An 8,466-nucleotide genomic window follows, 5' to 3' on the forward strand; every position below is an offset into this window, starting at 1 on the left:
ACAATTTTTAAATATATTCAATAAATTATAATATTTTAAATAAACAAAAAATAAATTTAAATATATTAATTTCAACATATAAGTTCTATAAATCTTGTCTTTGTGGCTTTTCAAATCCAGACTGCCTTTAAACCTCAAGATATGAAGAGATAGCAGTCAAGATATCAAATGGATGTGGAATTACCATCAAATAAATAATCAAATACCAGTACCATAATCTAAAGCAATTAAATCTAGAACAACAATCTTATATAACAGATATTTATATATATATGTACAATATATAATGATGGAATAATATATTTATTGTCCTCAAAGATTTTATTTGCCTTTATACCTCAGTGTCTTCAGAAATCATTACTGGAATAACACACCAGACAATTCCACACTGTAGCCAAAGTGGTTTTTATTGCTTCTGCTTTTGTAAGGAACAATTTACAAAATACAAAGTTAAAAATAATAATTATATCATTTTAACCTGAATTAAAAACAGACCAGGTGCCATTTTTAACTATGTACATGTAAATAAAGCATTGCTCTGCTTACTCTGTGTACAAACCACAGCATTAGGAAATATAAAGATTATATATTTTATATCAATAAAACAAAAATTCATATTTATACAACTCATACAAAAATAATTCTGTGGTTCTGCTGCAGATTTGACACAAATCTGCTTTAAAGGAATATTCACCTGTCCCAGCCTGTACCTCCCACAAAACCCTTCTGATTCTGGCAGATCCCAAAATAAATTATATCTATTTAAAAAAATAGCACTATTAAAAGCCTTCACTTTAGCAAACTATCCATAAAAGAGTCTGGCCAAATAAACACCTGAAGAAAAGTACCAAGATCAGTGTTTACAAAGCCATAGTGTTGTCCACTCTCTTATACGGTTCCGAATCATGGGTCATCCACTGCCACCAACTGCATCTCCTAGAGCGCTTCCATCAACGCTGCCTCTGCACAATCCTAAATATCCACTGGTCAGATGATGTGACCAATACATCTGTTCTAGAACAAGCAGCTGTCACAAGTATTGAGGCCATGTTACTGAGAACACAGCTGTGCTGGGCAGGGCACGTCTCAAGGATGAAGGACCAACCACTGCCTCCCTAAGATCCTGCTTTATGGTGAACTTGCCACCGGCTGCTGCATGAGAGGAGCCCTGAAGAAAAGATACAAGGACTCCCTGAAACAACATCTCAGCCTTGGCCATATTGATCACCATAACTGGTCTACTCTGGCCTCCAACTGGGAGGTCTGGAGACACACCATCTATAACGCTGCCGTTTCCTTTGAGAACACCCGCAGGATCACTCTCGAGGAGAAAAGACAACGCAGACAGAACCGTGTCCTGTCGATACCATCCAAGGAGTCTTTCTGCTGTACCTTTTGCAACCGGACTCGTCTATCTCGTACTGGCCTTTGCAGCAAATGTGGGTAGAGCCCTTCCCAAATCTTCGTTGGCAAAGCCCAGCCACGATGAAACTCCTCATTCTCAGGAACAATGGGAAACTGATACCAAAAATCACATTAAAATCAAACACCAATGTGACTTCGCCAGCCAACTGTGAGCGGCCCTGTGAGTTATGTACCATCAGATTTGAAAAAAATCCAAGTAATGGTCGTTCTAAAAGGGGGAGAATTTAAAAGAGCATGGCACAAAACCTACAAGGACCACAAAAAACCCCAGCTGGTTCTTGTTTTTATCCTATTCCAGCCAAGATTTAAGCAAGACATGACCGAGACATGGTAATACAGGCCAAAAGAAACCTGTTGGAAACTACTGACCCTATCGAAAAGCTGTGTTTAGCAAGGGGATCTGCTGGCATCAAAGGACTTGGAAAGTGAGTCTAAGAAGTCAAATCCATTATTCAGCCTAATAGTTTTAGCTGCAAGAGGCTCACAGGCTTAACAGGGACCAAAATTTGAGTTTCCTGGTTCCAATGCAAATGCCACAACTTCACACATAACATGGGAAGGATTCTAGGATCCAAAAGTCCTTTGCCTGAGGACTTTGCAGTCTGATGAAGCCCAAAATTAACCTTTAAAAGCCTGTCACTAGTTTTGTCCACTTTTGGAGCTACTAATTGAATTTGAAGTGGCTCCTGGCTGCTCTCAGAACAGGAGAAGCCAAATGTTGTTGTGTCTATTTTGGGTTGAACTCTGCCCAAAAGCTGAGGTGTTGCACCCAAATAGCAAAACTATGTCGTCTTAGAGCCTAAAAGTTATATAACCCTATAGACTGGTAAAAATATAGATGGAATGATTTGCGACAAGCCAATAAAAGGATGTTGGATGACGAATCCAAGCCTTTTAAAACAGATTTTTTTGGATTTGAATATAAGCTTCAAGGGGATTTTTATTGGCCTTCTCAGCTGCAAAGCTGAGCAGCCACTTAAAAAACAAAATATTTGTGTCCTCCTGTTTCTGCCTGTGGCCCTGTAAAAGAAGCATTTTCCAAGAGTGCCAGGGAATGTGTCCAGGAAAACCTCTGACATCAATGTGACCTCTGGCCCAGGACCAGGTGAAGACAAGGCCCAAGGCCAGATCAACTTAATTAGTTCCAAAACATTAATCCAACCTTTTCTTTTTCCTTTTCAAACATATTCTGAGCTACCTTAAGAGCAGAAGCATTTTTTTTCAAGTGTAAAAATGATGCTAATTGTGTACCGAGTGCTACCAGAGCCATTTGGTGCGTGCTGAGCACCACAAACCAGACTAGAGGAGGGGTGTTGCAAGGATCCAAGTGGGAACAGGGGCACCTCCAGTATCCAAACAGGAAAGCAGTGCTGCTCTTCTGCCAACTCTCCATTTCTAGAAGCCCAGGATATGACTGAAGTGTCCCTGAAATGCCAGAATTTCATGTCACTAAAAATAATCTCAACAAAGTCTTTTCCTCAGTGTTTGTTATTTTAAATCACAGCTTCAATAGCAACATCACAAATGTTTTTTCCCCAGGGACTAGGGGATAAAAATCTGGATATTAAAAGGAACTGTTCAGTGTGATCTGTACAAGGACCATGACTGAGTTATGAATTTAGTTTTGTATATGAAGCTAAAATACACCCACAGAAAATAAAGACAATTTTAGCATCATATTTATATACCTTATTCTGTTTTACCAATAATGTTAAAAGATTTTGAGGATAAAAGAGAAATTTACCTTTTGGTTGGCAACCTCTACTTTAAACTCAAGCCTGCATTTCTTTATGTCACGTTGTCTCAGTTCAAAGAGCTCACAGTAATACTTCTAACTAGACTCTCAGTATCAGCTTCTTATTATTTTAAGAAGGAAGAGAATTTACTATTAGAACTCTAACCAAATTTATTGAAGTATCACTGTATTATCTGTTACTGGCCATGAATAACTGACTATGAAGACTCTTCACTGACTGTGAAGAGACCACAATTAAATCTATCCAGAAACGTATTTAAAATCAGAAACAAATTTTAAAATTTGCTTTGAGCAAAGCATTTTCCATCTCAACTTGACAACCTGAAACTAATTTAGGAAGAAGTCTAGTGAGAAGCCCTACAAATGCTCCAGGTTTTTGTAATCCAACCTTGAGTTTGTACATTGAAAGCACAGAACATTCAAAGTAGAAAAGATTTTTAGTTGTAAGCTTCCAGCTCTCACTGAGCTAAGCTGGCAAGGTGTTCTCCTTGTTTCCTACAGCTGTTGGTGAAGAGCATTTAATAGTGAGTAAAACAGGTCATCCAAGAATCCCAAACTTCCATAGATAAATGTTCTGGAAGAGGTGAATTTTACCTCCTCCAATTATCTGGCTTTTATCTCAAGGTCATTATTAGGCCATAGGAAAAAACACGTCAGGCTGATCTGACTGAAAACAGAAATGGTGTTATTTTATTATATTATTATTATTTGGGACGATGGTATTTGTACTCAGTCGTGAGACTCTAAAATGAGGTGGTCACTGACAGAAGTATTTTACAAAGTCTGATGTCACTGTAGCTTTGGAATGCAACAAAACTGACTTAATATGCCGGGTTTTAATCCCAAGATGTTCTTTTGGTTTTGGGGTTTTAACCCCACAGATGTTCTCCACAAAGTGGCCACACTGGTTCCCATATTCCTACAGTCAGCCCTGGATCTGGTTTTCCTTTTATTTTTAAAGATGAGCAGAAATAAGTTGGCACAGCCAATGTCTTTCCAGTCATAGCTCCTGAGTCCTGACAGCATTCAATGGAAACTTTGCCATGAATTCCATCAAATCCCAGATTTTGCTATAAACATTCAGTATCTCCCCCCACATCTCCTCATTTTGGCTCTGTAGGGAGCAGTATCTTCAGGCTACTCATTGGAAAGGAAGTATCCAATTAGAGGGAAAAATAAGAGACAGAAGGAAATTCCTGGAAATTTTGTTATGATCCAGTACATCAAGGGCAATTAAAAATGGGGTAGATAAGTTGTATGTTACTGTTTGCTTTAATTACTCCCTAAACTCTGCTTTTTAGGGAGAATTTGAAAAATGTGTTGCCAGCCTATGTATTTTCCAGCTGCTGTTCCAAAGATATTAATTTGTGCTCTGCTGAAATGCTAAATCAATCTGCCTTTCTTTTTATTTACATGTTTTACTCCTGAGCAATGGCATTGTGGGGTTTATTAACTTTATGTTTAATGGATCTAATAGTTCTGTCCCAGAAAGCAGGTTCACACACTTACAGACTCTCCAGCAACACATCTGGGGCAAGGCTGTGCAGCTCCTTTGCTTCCATGGTTTTCCAAAATCTGATGAACAAAACCACATACAACACTATCAGAAAAAAAAAGGCTTTTTTTTTCTGCAGCTTTACTATAAAATCTATTTAAAATATGATCTTGTAACAAGCAGACTCACAATGTAAACATACCATGGAATTTTGCTTTGGTTTTGCTGCCCAAAGACCACAGTCAGGGGAGAGTTTCTGTCTGGAATCCAGCTCCATGGTACAATCCATGAGGTAGCCATTAGCCTCCCCTGGGATGCTTTCCAACAATTTGCACACTCGTTTCTGAAAGAATCAAAAGCAATATTTCCATGTCTTTGCAAGGCATAGGGCCCAAATTTTCAGGATTTTCCTGTTTATGGCTCCTAAGGATCTCACATTCATTGGGAAGAACACTAAGTTAGGAATGGGCTATGAGACACCAAAACGTTGTATTTCCCACTGCACCTCATGCTGGGTGAGCAGGGAATTCTGCTCATCTCACCATGTCTCTGGGCTTCAGTATCATAAAACTCCACTGGGAAAAGACTCTCCTTCAGCCTCCATTAGTGCAGGATTTAGACTGGTATTTATCAAAGGAGAGGATCAGGGAAGTTGGGTGAAATGACTCATTAAATTCAGGAATGGAAGGAAAACCCTGAAGCCACGTCAGACAGCAATGAGGACACACTTTGTGATATTTCCTCAAATAGTGTCACCTTTTTTTTTCCAGCTTTCCACAGCAGGATAATCAATTAACTTCACCCTCCTGGAGCTCTTACCTGAGCTAGGACCGAGTGACATTGGGATGTCCTGGGAACCGAAGGTGGGAGAAAGGGCTCAGCTAAGCCCTCACAGTGCTGAGCAACTCAACACAAGATCAGGGATTCCCAAAAATACTGCTTTGAACACCCTTTTAGGAACTGGGAAGGTGAAGTTGCAGGTCTCCAGAAAACAACTGGAAACCTTGAGAACAAGATCTTTGGGCTGTGACTGCCCATGGAAAGGAAGGACTACCCAAATCCCAGGGATTCCTTGGAATTGTAACAGCAAACTACCAGAGTAATGGGAAATTATAAAGATGACACAGATTTAGGGTCTGGCTCTGAATTCCAAAGAGATACACACACACTTCTGAAATTTTTTTCCAAACAAACTTAAGGAATACCCATATTCCCTCTCTTTCTCCAGCACATGATTCCTCAGGAAGATGATGTGTTGGCACAGCACCGACAGAGTGTCAAAGCACAGAAACTAAATTTAAAATGGGAATATGATATGCAAAAACTAAAATGGATCACTGCAACAGGAACCTCAGTGGAAAGCAGCTGAGATGGGAACACTGAGAAAGAAGATGGGATATTTGGACGGGAAGGGATGTTTGGATGACAGAAAGGGATATCTGGATGGGAAAGGAATCAAAAAGTGAAGTATCTATTGTAGTAAGAAAGTGAATAATAGAATAACAAAAAGTCTGAGAAGGTCCTCTAAAGAGAGATGGAATTCCACTGGGAAAATATCCTCTTCCCTTTGTTGCTGAAGAATTCATCCCTTATTAAAGGGAACAGCCCCCTGGTGCAGCAGATGACTGGGAACATGTGTGAGATGAAGGAAAAAAAGGGAATAATTACTCAGTGCCACACATCAGAAGGAATCTGGCTTATCAAAACTAAATTCAAGGTACTGGTTTTGGGGTTTAAGGTACTTGGCATCAGTGACTGGAATTCAGGACACAGAGGGGACAAACTCCTCATGCCAATGCCAGGATAATCTGTGGAAGTTTCTTGCTTCAGGAAAGACTTGACTCTCTGGAATTCTCCCTTAGGGAAGAAGCAATCAATCCATCAATCCTGTCTGTGAAAGGAACAGAGGGCAGGATTCAGAGAACCTGTGATTAATAAAGATAAACTAGCTCCCTATTAAAAAGCAAACAGGGATTGCATCCAAACTGCTTTTGTTAGGGAATGATTATGCCACTTCCAGCTTGAAAATGCTGCTGAAGACAAGGAATAACAAATCAAACACAGGCAGAAAACAGATCTCTCTGCAGAGAAGTCACTCTAACTTTCTTTTCCAACTGGAAAGGCCTGGAAAATCCCACGTATTTCCATGATGCTGACAGGGTAAAAGCCTCACGGATGCTGCTTTTCATCAACAGTGAAACCAAACTGGTGCAAAAACTATTTGCATGGAACAACCAACCTAAATACAACAGAAAACAGTTTAAAGAAAGATTATTGCTTCTTCGTTGGTTTGTTTTTTTATAAGATTTGAAAAATCTCCTATAAATTTAATATGTTCATCACAAACAATTTCTGCTCCATTTTTAGAAGCCAGGCAAACTCCTGTTTGAGGTTCCATCAACACCTGTCCTACAACTATAACTCAGGTCTCCAGGCAGCCCAGCTTTCCAGCTCCACTGGATTTATTTATGGAAAGGACCTTGACGGCCATGTGGACATGCTCCTTGTTTTTAGGGCCCAGCTCCCTATGGAAAGATGGCTCTGTTTGGGACAGCAGAGGAAAGATCCATGCAGATCCTTCTGGGACACTTTGCCTGAAGATCATTCCAAACCAGAACACACCAGAAGCTCTGGTCTCGAAAATCTGATATTCCTTTAAGTCCAAATGCCTTAAAACCAGGACAGGGAGCTCCATCCTACAGCAAGTTTCTGAAATCCACAGAAATAACTACATCAGGGTGCAAAAGGAAATCAAATGTGAATATCTAAAACACAGAGCAGGAGCTGAGGCAGAGCAAAAAGAGCTGGGATGGGGCAAGAAATGTTCCAAAGCACCTTGCCTATGCTGCCAGTTGGGCTCATGCTGCCAGCTAAAATCATAGAATTATGGAATCACAGCATGGTTTGGGTTGGAAGGGACCTTAAAGCCCGTGCAGTTCCATTCCCTGCCACAGGCAGGGACACCTTCCACCATCCCAGTTTGCTCCAAGCCCTGTTCAACCTGGGCTTGGACACTTCCAGGGATGGGGCAGGCGCAGCTTCTTATCTTAAATTATATTTAAGGTCCCTTCCAACCCAAACCAGTCTGGGGTTCTGATCCCTCTCTGTCCCACAAGTTTCAAAAGGATTTTTCCTGCTCTACAGACAACCAGCTCATAGATTCGCTTCTGGGCAAACACTAGTTCATGAAGCAGAAAAAAAAAGCTGTTCTTTGCCTCTCTAACCTCAAACTCAGAAGAAACTCCTTCTTCCCTGTGTAACTTTGTCAGTCTCAGGCAAGAAGTTCATAGGAGTTCCTCTCCTTCTCTGTAAAGTGTGTCCCTGATAAATGAAGTTTACCCCTAAACACACAAGTCTTTGCTCGTGTTATACATGGACATGAGATGATCAAAGGAGAGCGGGGCAGTGTGAACACCAGGACTGGTTTTCCTTGGAATTCCTGTTAAGTTTTGCAAAGTGAGCAGCTGGGCATGTTCTAGAACGAGAGATGTTCACAAGGTGGTGGATGGGATGGAGATTTTCCTTGCTAGAATGGAGAAATAGACACACAGAAGCTCAGCTGAAATGGAAAACTACTCCAGAAGCCCAACAGGTAAATGCTAAACACACCATTCCTGGAGGCACATCCTGGAGCCAGGAGAGCAGGAACAGACGGAATTAGTGAGGCCACCTGGTAAAGAGGGTTTGAGCCACAAAAAAAAGAAAATAAAATAAAATTTAGAAAAGAAAAAGGAGGGGAAGGAAAGGGAAAGGGGGGGGAAGGAAAGGGAAAGGGGGGGAAGGAAAGGGA

At 40.5% G+C, this 8,466-nt stretch overlaps 1 long non-coding RNA gene across 3 annotated transcripts; it reads right to left on the bottom strand.

Annotated features, from left to right (window-relative positions):
* Positions 1-1,365: 1,365 nt before the first annotated feature.
* LOC108494607 lies at positions 1,366-8,413 on the bottom strand. Of its 3 annotated transcripts, none has more exons than XR_001873905.1 (4): positions 8,286-8,413; positions 4,879-5,019; positions 4,691-4,756; positions 1,366-2,850 (listed from the first exon to the last, which is right to left on the bottom strand). It is a non-coding gene; the product is annotated as an uncharacterized LOC108494607 (long non-coding RNA). The 3 variants fall into 3 exon arrangements; XR_001873907.1 differs by lacking the exon at positions 8,286-8,413 and adding an exon at positions 6,419-7,572; XR_001873906.1 differs by lacking the exon at positions 8,286-8,413 and adding an exon at positions 6,345-7,572.
* Positions 8,414-8,466: the final 53 nt, after the last annotated feature.

Source organism: Lepidothrix coronata, unplaced genomic scaffold, assembly GCF_001604755.1.
Source record: "Lepidothrix coronata isolate B3197 unplaced genomic scaffold, Lepidothrix_coronata-1.0 Scaffold25, whole genome shotgun sequence".
Taxonomy (NCBI): domain Eukaryota; kingdom Metazoa; phylum Chordata; class Aves; order Passeriformes; family Pipridae; genus Lepidothrix; species Lepidothrix coronata.